The sequence below is a fragment of the Ceratotherium simum genome, chromosome 11 (genome assembly GCF_057802395.1).
Source record: "Ceratotherium simum simum isolate JZ-2026a chromosome 11, ASM5780239v1, whole genome shotgun sequence".
Lineage (NCBI taxonomy): Eukaryota > Metazoa > Chordata > Mammalia > Perissodactyla > Rhinocerotidae > Ceratotherium > Ceratotherium simum.
The window spans coordinates 63,024,613-63,042,413 of NC_141910.1; the positions used below are offsets into that span (position 1 = coordinate 63,024,613).

Sequence of the window (17,801 nt, forward strand, 5' to 3'; positions counted from 1 at the left end):
CAAACTTCCTTCCAAGGGAGGAACCCACAACTCAAAGCACAGCCGGCCAGGCCAAGACAGGAAGCCTGGGGACAGCCCCAGCGGGCAGCGTGAAGCCCTGGCCATTGAGGACGCCACAGGCTGGATGGGGCCTCTGGGGAGCGGGGACCAGGTCCGGGTCGGACCAACTTGCAGCCTCCCCCGTGGGCACGCACTGAGGCAGCACCTTCGGCCTGCTGGCAGATGCTCAGCCACTGAATAATTCACGCCCTCCAGGAAATGGACCGCAGAGATGCCAAAGCCATTAGAGGCCCCGCTGATGGGGGAAGGGGACACAGAAGGGAAGAAAACAGAGGAACGACCATCCCTGGCCTCTAACAGCTTCAGGCTGCCAGGCGAGCTCGTGCCCCTTTCTCATCTGAGTTCATCACAGCTCTGCTGGCTATTCATTGTCACCTGTATTTCCCAGGTGAGGAAAACAAGACTCAGAGAGGTTGAGGAAGTGACCACAGGGCTGCACAGCCTGATTCTATCCAAATCAGAACTCAGCCAGATTTTCGGATCCTGAGTATGTCCCTTAAGCAGAAGGAATTTCACTAAGAAATCAGTCTCCTGGTTTCTTTTTTATTACTATTATCCTAAGGCAGATTCCTGCATGAGACCAGACCCTCTGCTTCACCTCCCTCAGCCCTCTGTACCTGGGCCCAGGTATTCCTGCCCTGCCTGGTCCCACTGGAGGGGCCGTATCCCATTGGGACCCAGTCATTAAAACACTGAGAGGGCAAGGTTGTGACCAGTTCTGTCCATGGAGAGTCAGAGGTCCAGAGGGGAGGGGCGACTTGTCTGAGATTCCTTCAAGAGGAAAAGAATGGGACCCAGTAGCCAGGACTTCAGATTCTAGTTCCCTCCCTTTTTAGGATGCTGCCTCTGGCATCGGACCTCAGGCACCGCCTCCTGTATCCTATCTAAAACACCGAATTTAGAAGGACAGCTGGGTGTGTTTCAGCCCAAAAAGGCAATGGCTAGCATGTCTGTGCCTTCAAGGAGCTCAAGGATATCCCCTCCAGTGGTCTATGCAAAACCTGTGCAGGAGGGAAGATCCCAGACTCCCACAGACTTAGTTGGATGATAAAAATAAAGCTCTGCCTTAAAAACAAGCTCTCAGTCTGACCCACACAAGGGAAATACAATGCAACTCCAGGGTATGCAGACGAGTGCAGGCTGCAGAGACATGCCTGGGGTGTATTGATCATTTCTCAGAAAGTAGGTCAGTCCTGGAGAAGAGTGTTAGTGCATGTGCTTCCGTATGCAGGCTCCGTGTGCACTTGCCGCCTCAGGAGGGTAGACTATACCAACCCGTATGTGTCAGTTCCCTAGGGTTGCTTAACCAGGTACCACAAATTGGGTGCCTTAAAACAACAGAGGTTATTGGCTCACAGCTCTGAAGGCTAGAAGTCCAAAATCAAGGTGTCGGTGGCCATGCTCCCTCTGAAGCCTCCAGGAGAGGATTCTTCCTGTGTCTTCCAGCTTCTGGTAGCCCCAGGCATCCTTTGGCTTATGTCAGTGAAACTCCAACCTCTGCCTCTGTCTTCCACGGCCAGCTCCCCTGTGTGTCTCTGTGTCCAAATTTCCCGCTTCTGATAAGGACATCAGTCATAGATGAAATAGGGGCTCGCCCTACTCCAGGGTGACCTCAACTTATCAAATGACATCTGCAATGACTCTATTTCCAAAGGAGGCCACATTCTAATGTCCTGGGGGTTAGGCTTCATCATATCCTTCCGAGCAACATAATTTAACCCATAATACCACACCAGATGGGAAAATCTCAGTTATAAGGGTTGGGCAAGAATCAGTTAAGCCAGGTCTCCTTTTCCCGCTGCCAGGGACTGTCGTAGCCTCTTGGCAGCAGCAGCCTTCAGGCTGAGGAGGGCAGACCATGCACAAGCAAGAGCACTGGGCAGTCTGCAGTGACCTCAGGACCGATGCCCTTCTGTCACCAGCTGCTTTTGAGAACTTTGTTGGAACCAACCTACTCACACAAGGTTTTATAAGGTTTTCTTTTCCTCAGAATCCAAATGATGACATTCCTTTGATTCAACAAATATTTCCTCAGCATCTACTCTGTGCCAGCCCCTGTAGGAAACACAGGAGATACAGAGTTAATAAGATGCTGCCCATTCCCACGCAGAACACAAACTCCAGAGGCAGAGCATGTGAGTAAATGGATAATTATACCATAGCGTGATAAATGCTGTAATAAAAGGGTGTCCCGAATGCCATAGGGTACAGAACAGCAACAAGCTGATCTCCGAGTTGTCTTCATTGCTCACCTTCCCAAGCTCTCTATCTGACCCAAAATAGATGTATTGCCTCCAGGAAATACACACAAATCTGGGTTTTCTTTTGACAATAACAGGTGGCTTACTGAGGAGTTGCATGGTACTCCCGATGGGTAATGAGGCTCAAAAGCTCTCTAGCAGAGCCTTCAGTATTTCACACCATGGAGCCGGAGATGAAAGGGAAGAGTTGAGGCCAAGCAGCCTACCATCGCCCTGAAAACCACCCAAGAACACAGCCTTATGGTGCCCACTTTCCTCTTGGTCACAGCAGGTCCTTGTACCACTGGGAAATTGAAAGCTCTCAAAACACTTCTATCACTTAGAGTAAACAACCCTCAGGGTACAAGTGCCCTGGAGTGAAGGACCGTGGAGGCGACTACACGAAATGGAGCTTTGGGTTTGAGAGTCCATGTCATCCTGTAGAGAAGGCCTGTGTAGAGCAGAGCCCTGGCAATGCCACCCAGGTGACAGCTGCAGCCATGGCCGTGTGCAGCAGCCCATCCTATAGGCATTTTTATAGGAAATGACAGCTTTCCTACTGCACAGCCCATATCCCGTGGGAGGCGAGGAGCAGCTGCTCAACCACAAAAGGACTTTGATGTCAATATCAATTCTCTAGACCATGAACAGTCAGTTCACAAAAAAGGGAAACAAAAAGCCAATAAGTGCATGAAAAATGTTCAATCTATCTCAAATGCAAGGAAATGCTAATTAAAGCAACAATAGGTTATCAATTTGTATTTATTAAAATAACAAATATATACATATAAGATGATAATCAATGCAGGAAAGATGCAATGGAATGAGCCAGTGTCATTCATCTACGAGGAAGAAAAAGTTAGAATACCTTTTCTGGAAAAAGAAATTTGGCAACACAGGTTTCCCCCGCTATCTGCAAGTAGAGCATTCCTATGAAACCTTTCCTAAGCCGAAATGGCGAAAGCGAAGAAGCAGTTACCTTGGGACACATCTTGCTAGCCAATGCACAAAATAAATCAAAATGAAGCACAGATGCTCACAGACACAGTACAAAGCTATGGCGGCTCGACACTGAGGTGCTGAATGCAGTTCCCGGGGAAGGCGCTTGGCGGCGCCAGTCTTGCTTCTCCGAGTGGGTGCTGCCTCTATAATGGCTAGCTACAAAACAAACGCTGAACGCTACCTTGGCTTTTTGCCACTTTTTGTAAAAGCAAAAATCCTTTTCAGATTTCTTTCAGTTAGTGAAATCGGGTTCTAACGTAGGTTTTTCGTGAAAGCAAAGTGGCATAAAGTGAACTTTTGAAAAGTGGGGGATACCTGTATATACCAAGATTCTTTCAAAATGTATCAGCTTTGGTGCACCTCTAGCATTCTATCTGAAGGAAATAATCCAAATGTGTTTTTCATAGAAAGGTGGATCTCATAGACCTACTTACAATAGAACAAAGTAGGAAAAAACATAAATATCCAACAAAATGGGAACAATTAAATAAATAACGGTATATTCAGAAGATGAAATATATGAAGCTATTTTTTGAGACAATTTAATAAACGAGAAAATATTTATGTCAAAATAGAAAGTGGAAAGAATAACAAAATTATATCTACCATTTGATATTAACTATGTAAATACAAGTTTAAAAAGACTGGAAAGAAATATACTAAAACAATAACAGTGATTGCATCTGCCAGTGGGATTATAGATTAGATGAGAAATTATTCTTCTCTATATTTTTCAAATTTTCTTCAATAACTACAGATTATTGTTCTAGTTAGAAAAATATTTATAGTAATTTAACTTGTTTTAAAATATATACGTGTGTTAATATGTTTAGTTACTCTGACAGGACTCAGTTATAGGCCAAACAAAGAATATTTATGTAGGTAAAAGAGAAGATGGTGATGACTCCTTCAAATTTTCACTCAATACACCTGAATTCTTTGTATTAAATTGTTGGTTGGCATAACCATTTTTTCTAAATATGTTGCTACATCAGGGTCAACTAAAATACTGCTTATTTTTCACAGCCCAGCTAGTTTCATCTCTTGCTGGAAGACTCCATGAAAACTCAGTCCACAGGATCTGCCTCATCCTTGAAAACCTTTTGGATATGACATATGGTACAATTCAATGATGCTATATCATTTGTTTCCATTTTGTGTGTATGCTTCATCTCTTTGTTAGATTTTGCACTCTTGGGAGCAGATGCATCAGTAAGCTATTGCTGCATAACAAACCACTCTAAAACTTAATGACTTAAAATCACAAGTCTATGAATTGTCTGTGAGGCTAGAAGTGGTTGTTCTTGGCTGAATTCACTCGTGTGTCCACGGTTAGCTGCCAGGTTGACTAAGGGCTAACTGGTCTAGAGGGGCCTCAGTTGACACAACTTGTCTCTGTTCCATGTAGTCTTTTAACCTCCAACAGGCTAACCTGGGTTTTTTCTTATGGTGAAGGCAGGATTCACAGATAGTAAGTGGAAGCACACAGGGCCTTTGGCCTAGGCTTAGAACCGGCACATTACTTCTGTAATATTTTATTGGCCAAAGTAAATCACAGGGCAAGCCTAGATTCAAAAGAAATAGATCCCACTTCTTAATGAAAGGAGCTGAAAAGTTACATTGTGTAGCTACAGGAAGAAATAATTGGGGCCATTGTTCCCATGGAGCTTCAATTTTTTTCAACTCTATATTGTGCCTAGTAACTCGTCTGGTGTATAATATATGCACCAACCATTTTACTGATTGCTAACAGCTCCATTCCCACTTTCTTTTTGCTCTGTTCTGAATTGCAGGAGGCTGGAAGCCTGGAAACTACATGCGAACCCAGATTCCCTTGCCAGATGGCTTCAGATTTGGTTCTGCCAATGGGAGGCACTGCCAGCAGATTCAAAAGCAGGAGGAAGAGAGAAGCCACTTCGTTTTTCCTACTTTTGCTTCTAAGAGCAGCAACAGAAGCGGTAGGCAAGTGTGGGCTCCAGGGTTTCTGCTCAAATAACACAGCTCCATTGGTAATTACAGGGTGGTAAGGGATGTGCCAGTAGCACAACCCTCGTGGACTCTGGCTCTAGGAATGGCAGCAGCATGTCAGCCATCTCAGTGGCATGGCACCTGCGGGTTCTGATTTTGGAGGAACATAACAGAAGCAGGCAATAGTGGCCTCTCGAGATCCTGTGGTGTTCATGGCAGCAGGCTCCAGGCTTCCTAAAAAGCAATGCTTTTGCAGAAGTAGCAGTCACTCCAGCAGCTCAATAACACAAATAGTCATAGACTCTGGGCAACCAGCTCTCAGAATTGGCAATCTGAGATTGGTTATCTGGATATCTAGTGAAAAAGGCATACTGGTAGACCATTTTCTAGTACTAGTAGACCATAACTAGCAGCTGTGCAGGGACAAAACAGTCATTAAGTTATTACCTGCAGTTGTCTATGATGAAGCACTCAGAGATGAAGTTACTGGTGGTGTTGGAAATAATGATTATGACATTTCGCAATACTTATATGTCAAGTCATTATGCTGTATACCTTAAACTTATATAGTGCTGTATGTCAATTATATCTCAATAAAATTGAAAAAAAATTAATAAACAAATAATGCTGGAGTTAGTTTAAAAAAAGAAAGAAAGAGAATGATTACAAGAAGTTGGATGGATGGAGAGGGGCTGCTTCTGACTCCACTGGAGAGTTTACATGAAGAGAATGACAAGATCTGATTTAAATGCTTAGCTTAAGGCACAATCTGAAAGCAAGAAAACTTCTTTGTCAGCCCTAAAAAATCTCCAATTTCTGATATCCTCAGAGTTGATACAGATGAAAGTCAGATCCAAAATTTAATCCTACAAGTTGCAGAACTACAATATAAATTGAATTTGCAGCTTTGTCAGGTCTAGTATATGACATTGATTGGGAAAGAGTGGAATTCTGAAAGTTAGAACAAGTAAATTTTGATGGATTTAGATAAAAGTGAGACTCTAGATCTATCAAATGCTCTTGGGATTTTTTTGTGTGTGTGAGGAAGACTAGCCCTGAGTTAACATCTGAGGCCAATCCTCCTCTTTTTACTGAGGAAGATTGGCCCTGGGCTAATATCCGTGCCCATCTTCCTCTGCTTTATATGGGACACCGCCACAGCATGGCTTGACAAGCAGTGCATCAGTCCATGGCTGGGATCTGAACCTGCAAACCCCAGGCCGCCGAAGCGGAGCACGTGCACTTAACCGCTAAGCCAGCAGCAGGCTGGCACTATCTTGGGTCTTTTTTTTTCTGTAGAAGCACTCTGTCCTTTCATCTGTAAGGAAACCCTGTCTGTAATGCAAAATGACTATCATGATGTAATACCTGAAATAATTATATACTGATAGACTTAGAATCTTCATCAGAATGGACTCTTAAAGAAACTAGAGAAAGAGCAGACTGGGCCTTAAAAAAGTCATCCCATCTAACCTCCTTAGTTAAAATTAGGTAAATTGAGTCCCAGAGAAGCTACGATTAGAACCCTAATTCCTTCCCATCACACTATCCAAATGAAAGCTGAATGTTTGCAGGCTCAAGTTGAAGTCACCTTTATTGGGTCCACTCAAGGAAGGTTCTCTGTTGTTCATTTCTTGAGTGTCATCCTCATCAAAAATTCCGTAGGAATGTGACATTAGCTTGTCAAATGTCACTACCAGCTGCTACATTTTTTAACACACGGTTCAGTCTGGCTTTCTAAAGACTTATTCAAAGGTTATCAATTCTGATATACGCCCTTAGAAGGTAGGCAGTCCCTCTCTGTGGAGAACCACATCACTCAACTGTAACTCTCACAGGGAAAGTTGGCCTTGCCCATGATGATGTTTCAGTAACTGAGTAGCTGTTATCTGGATAAAAGTTATCTGGATATTCTCTCAACTGTCTCCCTGATATGCCATCCTCAACACGATGCTGAAGCTTCACTTCTTTTTGGTTTGCTCAGATTTGGTGTATTTTCCGTGGCAATATAAGGTAGTAATTTTAGCCACTGCTGAACTTGACATCACTAACCTACCAACACTCTCCCTGCACCAAGTGACCGTTGGAGTTTCATGCCTCCATCTCAGAAGCATGGATGTTGGTACAGCACACTTTCCATGGCGTGTTGTATAATGGTTTCCAGATATGTATTATTTAAGTATGAAGAAATTATCTGGGATGCTAGTTAGTCATAAAAACCTGTAGTTCTAACCTGAGTCTCCTAGTACCAAAGTAACTTTGCCTCATCCTTCGTAAAGTTAACAGCCAATGGAATCTCATTTACGTTAGACTGTAAATGACTTACCTGAAATACTAAGACAAGGGGGATGCTTAGAGATTAAATATCACCCCTGCCATGAAGTGTACCTAGGTGCCTCTAAACTGGGTTAGGTACTATCCCCTGGGCTTCTAAGGATCTTTTACAGCATTAGTCATGAAGGCAGCACTCTAAAGTGAAGAAAGTATGAGCTTTATTATCTATCAGAGTGATCTATATACAGATCCAGTTTGGACCATTTACTAACTTTGTCTAGTTATAGACATGATCTAGTTATAGAACCTCAGTTTCCTTAAATGTAAAGTAAGAAATGGTAATATTATCCTTGGAGGGTTGTTGCAAAGATAAAATAGTGTATATAAAGAGCTTACTGGAGAAACTGGCACATATGGCACAAATGGTCATTATTATTTTATTATTGCAAGGAAAATCTATGTACACATCTGTTGTAGCTAGTCTCCAAAAATGGCCCCTAATGGACCATACTCTCCTATATTCAAGCCCTTGTGTAGACCATCCACAATGAATGTGGATTGTCTCTGTGAATCATTTTAACCAGCAAAATGTACCAAAGTGACCCTGTAAGATTTCACTTTTATGCTCTTGGAAGTCCGTCACTATTCCAGATCAGAAATCTGGGCATTTTTCTCTCAACATTCAGTTAGTAACCATCTCACTCATCACCATCATTATCAAAACTATCAAGTCTTAAATGTGTACTATATGCGCAACAACCCCATGAGACAGGTGCTCACAGTCGTTACTATCCTGTCTTACACATAAGCATGCTAAAGCAGAGAGCGATTATGAGACCTGCCCAAGGTCAGAGCCCGGGCTGAAGGAAAGCAAGTGGATTCACAGCCTATGCTCTTACGAGGCCTCTCCAATAATGATATTCCTGAAATATCTCTTTATGGTGTCTCCTTCTCTCTACTTCCTCTGCCTCTACCATAATCATCACTTCTCTTCCAGAGGGTTATTCCAATGATCTCTTAACTCCTTGTCCAAAGTCTCCTTCCCCCAAACATTCTCCACATTGCCTCCAGAGTGAGCTTTCTAAAGTGTCGGTCTGACCAGCTACTTCCATTAATGGCTCTCAAAGGTCTGCAGGGTGAATTCCAAACACCATAGCCTGCAAGCAAGGCTGTGCATCTTCTTAGCCCTGCTAGTGCCCCTGCAAAGAACCTAAGTTCCAGCTGGGCAGAACGGCTTGCAGTCTCTCAAGTACACCAGATCTCACATGAAGGTCTTCTCTCATCACATTCTCACCGCCCCAGCGGCCCCCACCACCAACAATCCACCTTTACCTGGCTTTCTCCAACTTCCACCTCAAAACTCGCCTTGCTCAGTGTCCTGTTCCCTGGGAAGCATTCCTGGGCACTTCCGGTCTTTCTGTTCTACAACTTAAAGCTTAGCTCTATTCTAAAACCTATCACAATGTATTGTACATGCTTATTTACATAACTCTCCCTTCCACTAAGTGTGTGAGCTCCCTGGTACAATCTCTGTCTCCTACCACAAAGGTGGACACTTAGTTGGTGCTCAATACTATTTAACAGTTGGATGGATGGATGGATGGATGGATGGATGGATGGATGGATGGATGGCTAACATGATGTTTTCTTTTGCTGAAAAAGAATTACCTCTTCCCCACCCACCCCCACCACCAGACTAAATTTTTTCTCAATCCTGCAAATTAGAGGATATTATGGCTTCTATCAGTCATAGTTCCAGAAATGTAAAGATTAATACTCACGACAAGCAGCAAATGTTTCATCCTTAAGGTGCCACAGGAATAACATTTGCTAATTTGTATTTGCATTTGAAATTGAAACACAAATTGGCACAAGAACTATTACACATCCCGGCTAATTAATGTTCTAAAAATGAATTATGCAAATCAACCTCAACAGGCCTCAGAAGCTCTTTCCATGTATAATGAACGACTCGGAATGTGAACCTCGTTTAAGGGCTGTTTCTGACAGGATTGTACAGTAGAAAGACCTGGGCTTTGGAATCAGACTTAGCTAGTTGTGTCACTTCTAGCTCGATGGCAATCTCCCTGGGCCTCAGTTTCTTCATCTGTTAACTGGGAATGAGAATCAAATTGGGTTCGTGAGAGAATGAAAGAAATGACTATCACAAGGTTCCTGGCCTAAAGCAGCTGCCTCTAAATATTAGTTTCCTTCATCCTTTGGCTTCAGGATGCTGCACCCTTCAGAAAGTCCCCCCTCCTCTCACACTGCCCCTTCCCTGCCTCCTTTGCTAACGCCAATCTTACCTCACACATGACTCTGCCCTCCGGATCCCTGAAATAGAGGCCACAGCTGTGTGTGTGTTTTCATTTCATGTACTGAACGATGTAACATCTAGCTTGGCCACCGAGCATTCCTTAGGCCTTGAGAACGGAATGTCAGAACAGCTGGGGGAGGTCATGGTGACTGATTAGGTAGCAAAGCAGACAGCAGTGAAATTCTGGGCAGCTGTCTGTGTGGTCTGCGCAATGCTCTGATAACCTATCCTCATGACCATTAGCTATCCCCTGATTCGGTGGGCCTAGACCAGCACCAATAAACCCACCTGCACAGTACGATGCCACTGCATGGACCAGGGACACTTTGCTCAGAAAGGACTTGTGGGCTCTAACTAGAGTCCACTGCAGGCAGGTCTGATGGGGACAATTAGAAATAATACATTGATGGGTCTCAAGGAGCCCTATAAAAATGGCATTGAGAGCTAAGAGCTTGAGCAAATAGGAGGAATGTCACCATCAGGACAAAGCAAAGGCCTACAGGAAGGAAGACCCGCTGGTCAGCATAGCTCTGAGATCTCGGCCAAGGCCATCAGCGTGTTGATATCTCTCTAGTTTTTCAGCCTTACATACACAAAGTGAGGGCAGCAGCATGGGAGGAGCCCAATGGCCAGCTCCCTTCGGAAGCCATTCCTGCCGCACATGGAGACCAGCCTGACCTGGTCAAGCAGAGCCTCCAGGAGAGGGCGGCACCAGCAGCAAGACCAGGACTGACAGTTCCTCTGGCCAACCCCCCACTTCCAGGCTAGAGGAATTTCCCAGTCCCCTAGTGGGGAAGAAAGGCAATTTAAATGAGCATCACATACCTGGGACATATTGCAGGTCGTTAAACCTTCATAGGGATCCCCTACGCAGACAGACGCCAGCATCTTCATCTGTGAGTGGAGATAATTTGGTTTCTCTCCATTTATTCCTTCGATTAAAAAGTTCAAGTTAAAAGACCTCATTTAGGTATTATTCAAATAGCAGTAACACACCCAAGATACAAACTATATGCTCACAATCTACCTGGGAAGCTTCCCTCTGATAGAGAGAGCTGACCCCATCTTACCCACACTTGTTACATGTCTCAGACACACAAAGACTAGAAGAGCCTCGGGGGTTTTCCGTACTGTAGAGTAGGAACTAGCTGTGAATTAAAGTATTTGAAGTAGGATTATAAGAGAAAATCAGAAAGCCTTGTGAGAGAAGCTGTCCCTAAAATATTTATGGTCAGCACCATGCTATTTCACACTTGAATTCAGTCGCAGCACCATGAAGCCAGAAGAATGTCAGCTTCAAAGATAAACATCCCGGCTGCGAATTCCAGTTCCCTGGCTCGACACTTGTGTGGCCTTGGAAGAGTCGTTTTATCATTCATTAAATGTCCGTTTAATCAGCTACAAAACGAAGTTTATACCTACAGCATAGGGCTGTACGTTGATGGGAAAGGCATCCAGAGCAGCCGCTCAATGGGAAAGATCTGGAGGCAGATTGCGAGGGTTTGGATGCTGATGCCAGCATTCTCCAGCTCGGTGGCTTAGGCGAGTTATTTTACAGTGCCTCAGTTTCCCCTACAGCACAATGGGGGAATAATTGTGCCAACCTCCCAGGATCAGTGAGAGTATTGAGTCTGCCACAGTCTCAATGTCTGTGTCCCCCCTAAATTCATATGTTGAAATCCTAACCCCAAAGGTGATGGTGTTAGGAGGTAGGGCCTCTGGGAGGTGATTAGGTCATGAGGGGGGAGCCCACATGAATGGGATTAGTGCCTTATAACAGAGGCTCCTGAGAGCTCCCCTGTGCCTTCCAGCATGTGAGGACACAGAGGTCAGCAGTCTGCAACCCGACTCGGACTTTCAGCCTCCAGAACTGTGAACAATTAATTTCTGCTGTTTATAAGCCTCCTGGTCTGTGTTATTTTGTTGTAGCAGCCATAATGGACTAAGACAGAGTTCATACATTAATCCAGTGCCTGGTGCATAGTAGGTTCTCATATGCTGGCTGTTAGAATGACTGATATCTTCCAATACTCACCGAGCGCCTCCTCCGTGTGGTCCTGCCCGAGGCACCGTAATGCAGAAACAAATAGAACACGATCCTCAAGGGGCTCGCTGTCCAGTGGCCACACACAAGGAATTGCAGCAGTGTGCACGCTCCAGAAGAAACCCTGACCCAGCCTAGAGAATTCCAGAAAAGCTGACATTTGAGGTGAGCCTGGAAGGATAGCAAAAAATGTGCAAAAAGGTGAAAGTGCATTCCAGAGAGCAGGACCTGAACATGCAAAGGCACAGAGGAGAGAAGAGCAGGGCACACAGGTCTGCAGGCAGCTGAGCACGTCGGCGGGACAAGGGATGAGCCTGGAGGAAAGCGGTGGTCCTGCTTTATCCCCAGTGACTGCGAGCCAAGAGACTTGAGTTTTAAACTCTCCTGAGTACCTGCTCTGAGAATTTGGACGAATTTCCCTATTTGTAAAATTAGAATATTAAAAGAGATGATCCTTGAGGTCCCTCCGAGCTCTGAAGCAATTTAATTCTCACCAGATTGCAGACTCCCAGGAGGCAAATCGCATGTTCCAGTCCTCTGCTTCCTCTCATACACCTGGAGCGGGGGCAGGAGGGCAGGTTTGGTGCTTAAAAAATGCCTTTTACGCTTTCTGAATTTTCTAGTCTTTTCTAGCTCAGAAATTTCTCATTTTAACAGTCCCTTCACACACAGGTTCCAGAAACCACATATTTACAAACCTTATCAGCCCCGAATCTTTATTTTATGTGATTTCTCATTAAAACAAATCAAAAATGCCTATACAGATGTTGTGAAGGCTTTTAAAATTCAAAACCAAAATGTGACCGTCACCTGAACCATTTCCTTCAAAGACACTGAGGTCTGGGAGCCTCCTTGACAAAGATGACCCAGGACTCTCCGGAGTAGAAACCTGGGAAACGTGAGAGAGCTGCTTCCCGCCCTGGCTGCCGAGCCCGATAAAATTAGCCGAAAAATGATCTCCATGGCAACAGGAAATTTGTTTCTTAAAGAAGGTTAGAAATAATGCCTTTGAAAGAAACTCCGCAGCAGATAGAATATTCTCAGATTACACATAAATGGTGTCTATGCCAACACATGATGGGCCAGGCGGCTCAATTATCTGGATAATTTAGGCCTGAACCAGTGATTTGTAAAAGAATAGGAGGCTTTTAAGACCTGAAGAATGGAATGTGGCAGGTACAGGCCCCCGGCTCAGGCTCAGGCATCGGAAGCCCTGCCTCTTCTGAAGTCTTCTCTGTGGATCTGGGACCCAGAACTGGACTCGCAGGTCCAGGGTGTAGGCCCCTGCCAGCTGCTTCCCAAGAAGGAAGGAGAAGTGCGCAGAATTGTTAGACTGATCATCAGGAAGTCGCTGGCAGGCGGCGATGAGGACTGGGGTGCATCACAGGCAGAGAGAAACCACGTACCTCATGTGTTTCAGGGGGTGGTCATTTCCAGCGCAAGGACCCAAACATCCTCCTTTTTGCCCAAACAAGAAGAGAGCCAAGATTTCAATGTCCTCCTGCCCACTTTCTCTCTGACCCATCTCCCTTTTCGACACTTTAGCCTTCTTTCTTCTCTCCCTCTGTCTTTACCTCCTTCATTCAGTCCCTCCTTGGAGGACTGAAACCCATCTGGGAAATTGAAACCCATTTTGCTTTGACCAGTTTTGAGAGGAGACAGCAACGCGAGGACCGACGCTGAGTCCAAAGTGCTCAGGTTCAAATTCTCCAAATCTTCTGGGCCTCAGTTCCTCATCTGTAAAAAGGGAATGAGAATAAAGGTGACTTCCGGGAGGACTAAATAAATTAATACTTATAAACATTTAGAGCACTGCCTTGCATGTAGTCAGGGCCATGTACGCATTGGTAAATTCTCCAAATCATTTGCAATACTCGAGCCCCTACAAAAGCCAGGCTGGGCTCTCAGACGCAGAGGCACCCTGGTAATTCCTGGGCCGAGATTCCTTTCACTATGAATCATTCAAGAATTACGGATGATGGGAAATGCCACATGTCATTCTGTCTCCTTGTTGCACAGATGAGGAACTGACGCCCAGTTGGAGATGGAGGGTAGTATGGAGTCCCAGGTAACCCCAGGAGTTTTCTGAAAGAGACTTTCTTTCTTCTAGGCAATGCCAAGGGGATCCTGTGGCCACGGCTGGGGCGGGTGGGGTGGCCATGAGGAGCCAAAGGGCTCCCCAAAAAGCCTGTGTCCCTATCTTTCCCTCCTACAGGGCCCTCCCCCTACTTCTGTCCAGGGCTGTGGCATGTTAATAGCAGTTTCTTGAAAAAAATAAAATAAAAGGCTTTCCTGGTCATCTGCACTTGAGAAACTCTGCATTGGCTGGCTCCCCCCACCACTGAAGTCTCCAGTGCAGGGAACCTGGAAAGGCTCAGGGAAACCCCGCAGGACAGAAATCATTGTGTATGCAACGTAGCTTGTCCCCAGTTCATCTGAACTCAGAGTCCCTTTTAGTCAAGCATCTTGTGAGATGTTCCCCCCAAAACACAACACCAAGGACTTTCCACTTCCAACAGTCAGTGATCCGCAAATACTGAGCCCGGGAGTCTGGAGGTGAGGGACCATGTCACTGGGCGCGGAGCTCCCTGCAGCTCCTGGCTCAGGCGAGGCCCTGGCAAGCGCTCTGTAAATGTTTGCCTAACATCTCGCCTCCTTTTTGCTTGTGTTTGTTTGTTTGTTTATTTATTTGTTTGTTTGCTAGAAGATGAATGAAGGTATTCCTCAGGCAAAGATAAGGATCCCAATGGCCCCATTAACTGTTTTCAGAAGCTCAGCATATAAGTTCTATCTCTAAAGAATTATTTTTAGTAGTTACATCTGATAAAAAATTCTGAGACCACCCAGCTGTGGGGATTCCACGCACCACCCCTTCTGGTGTCTCAACAGCTCCAGAACCTGGTGGAATCCAGAGGGTGAACTTGAGAAGCAAAGCGGGAATCCAGGCTATGATGCTTCTCAGCTTTGTGAACTGGCCAAGTGACTCAACAGCTCTAAGCCAGTGTCTCCATCCTGAAGCATAATATACAACATTTATTGAGCATTTACTGTTTGCCAATAACTGTGTGAACTGTGTGAACACATATTATCTCATTTAATTCTCACCATTCGAGAGGAGGAAACTGGTGGAGAGAAGTTATTTGCCCACAGAGTAAATAACGTGCCCATAACGCAAATTTACTCACTGGTTAATAAGTACATGGCAGAGCTTGGGCAATCATCCTCAGAGTCCTCCTGGTGGTTGTGAGAAGTGAGTTTCATAACGTATTGGCCCGCAGCGGGAATCAGTAAATGTTACTTCCTTCTTTCCTCTCGGTTCCAACTACTAGACTCGGTCCAGAGGAAAAATGACCTTAGCTCCCATCCTCCTTCCCTCTCCTCCTCTCCCTCTCCTCCCCTCCCTCTTCTCCTCTTCCCTCCCCTCCCATCCCCTTCCTTCCTTTCTTTCCTTCCTTCCTTCCTCCCTTTGGTCCTTCCTTCCTCCCTTACTTTCTTCCTTCCGTCCTTATTTTATTTATTCATCAAATATTCATTGAAAGCATTCACCGTTTTCCATACCAGGTTCCTTATTAGCGACCAAGCAAATAAAACTGAGCCAGGCAGGGCTGTCCCTGCCCTAGTCTAGTCTTCTGTTCTGCGGTGTTAGCTAATTCCATGGGAACACAACAAAGAAAGCCAAATCTCAAATTTTCATTCTGTTTTATTGTCATTTGAAGAAAGAAAGAAAATTCATTTCTTGAGTTCCTCCCATGGATGAGCTTTTCTCCTTCCATTATCTCATTTAATCATCACAGCCACCCTTTGAAGGGTATTACTATGTCTATTTTTTATGTAAAAAAAATGTGAGAGCTGGGTGGCCCAGCGGCTTGTCCCTGATGCACACAGTAAGAAGCCGAGATGGGCTTGAAATCCTCAGCCGTCTGATTCTAAGTACCTCCTCCCTTTCTTCCAGTGTCCTGGGCTTCTTCTCAACGTCCATTTCTCTGGGCTGACTTTGCAAATAGTGCCTCTGATTTCTGGGAATTTTTTTCTCCATTTTAAATTTTTTTTGGAAAAATTTAGTTAGCCATTGACATTTCCACTAATAAGCCCCTTCTTCATGAATGGTCACAACCCCAGTCCCACAGGGCGGCTAGGGAGTGGGGGTAATGGGGCCTCTGGCACCCCGCCCCTGCACCCCCTGCCCGGGGAATGCCTGCCATTGGCCCGGCCGCCAGATTTATGGCGGCTCACACAGCTGTTTCCAGCCAAGGTGAGGGCTTCCTCTTAATGGTGTCGTTTACAAGTCAATAAAGCGGATGGAGCGCCGTTTCCGCCGCTGGTCCCACCTCGCTGGGCTCTGTTGTCTCACCCTGCAGTCGGGGTGCAAAGGGGGCCGGCTGGGGGCCTCATTCCCGCGTAATGGCCCTGCTCTCTCATCAGCCCCAGAGCCACCCGGCCATAAAGGGCCCCCTCCCCTCCGAGGGCAGAGTTCAAAGCTCTGGCTCTCCGGGATCCCGGCTAAACTCGCAGCCCCGCCCCGCTTTATGGCTCTGCTCCCGCGTTCGCCCAGCACGAGCGCCAAGCGCTGGGGTCTTATCTCCGGGCCGAGATAAAGGCCTGGCTCTGGGAAAGCTCCGGCGGCCCCCGAAGGTGCCCACTGGGCTGGGGCTCCCACTGCGCTCTGGGCTGTGCCCGACGAGCACAAGCCGGCAGAGGAGACCCTCCCTCTGGGCGCCGGGTTTTTCTCTACCTGATCTTCCAAGGGTGCCGCTTCTAGTGCGAGGGCCGAGGGGAGACCTCTGAACTCCCAGGGGCTCAGGGCATCCCTGGAGGCTCCCCCAGGCCGGGGCGATAACGAGGTGAGAGAAGATGGCAGCTTTATGGGCCTGTGCCTGCGGGGAAGGGGAGATGGTGCTGAAGCCCTGCTGGAAAGGGGAATCAAGTCAAGGTCATGGAGCGGGTGTGGCAGAGCAGATCAGAGCCCCTCCGACATTCACTCATCCATTTGTTCAAGAAACCAAACCGGAGCACCTCCTCTGCCCCGGTGTTGTGCTAGGTGCTATGGGTTCAGCGCGTGAAGGAGCCCAGCTGGCCCCACTGGGGTCCAGAAGAATGAATGGGAATCAGCTGGGCAGAGGAGGGGAGTGACTACATTTACAAAAGAGAATAGTGTGTACAAAAGCATGGAGGTGAGAAAGAGGAGGCAGGGCACGCTCAGAGAGTCCCTGCAGTGCGGGTGGGTGAGGGGGAGGCCCAGGGAGGCTGGCTCTGTCGACTCTCCTTACAGGCTCACACTCACAGGGGAAAAGGGCGCTGGCTGTTCCATCTCTGCCCCCTGGCCTGTGCCCGCACTAGAGACACACACATACACAGCTTTGTCCCATCCAGTCGTCACAGGAAGCCCAGTGATGAGGGCCAGTGTCATCCACCCCTCACCCACACAGTCCAGCAGGGGCAGCCTGTGTTCACTGAACCCCGAGCAGGCACTGGCATGACCAGCAGAAGCACCACGAACTCAGGGAGGTAAGAGTCTAAGGGACGCATCACCTGCCACCCACCAGGATACAAATATCTAGTGTGTCAGTCTTAACCCTGCTCTGTGCGTGGCCTTGTGGAGATGATCCTGCTCTCAGGGGGCTTGCAGGAGATGGTTAGAGTAAGAGTCTCACTTCTCAGGGGAAAAAACCGAGGCCCAGAGAAGTTAAAATGACAAGAGCTGATATAATAAGGCCACCACTAGCCTAGGGCGCCCCTGCAGGGCGGGTGCAGCCCGGTGGGAGCAGGGCTTCTGAGCAGACAGTGCCTTTGTGCCAAGGAGAAGGTGTCCTTCCCTCTGGGCACATGCAGAAGTGCCCCTGGGCACACAAGTTGTCGAGGAAAGCTAGGCTGGACTGCAGCCTCCTTGTGCAACTTA

General features: G+C 46.5%; 1 long non-coding RNA gene across 2 annotated transcripts; it reads right to left on the reverse strand.

The window, feature by feature from the left end:
- Positions 1–373: 373 nt before the first annotated feature.
- On the reverse strand, positions 374–13,084 carry LOC147916022 (uncharacterized). Of its 2 annotated transcripts, XR_015553592.1 has the most exons (5): positions 12,716–13,084; positions 12,400–12,460; positions 11,897–12,076; positions 10,687–10,793; positions 374–2,115 (listed from the first exon to the last, which is right to left on the reverse strand). It is a non-coding gene; the product is annotated as an uncharacterized LOC147916022 (long non-coding RNA). The 2 variants fall into 2 exon arrangements; XR_015553591.1 differs by having other exon boundaries at positions 12,400–13,081.
- Positions 13,085–17,801: the final 4,717 nt, after the last annotated feature.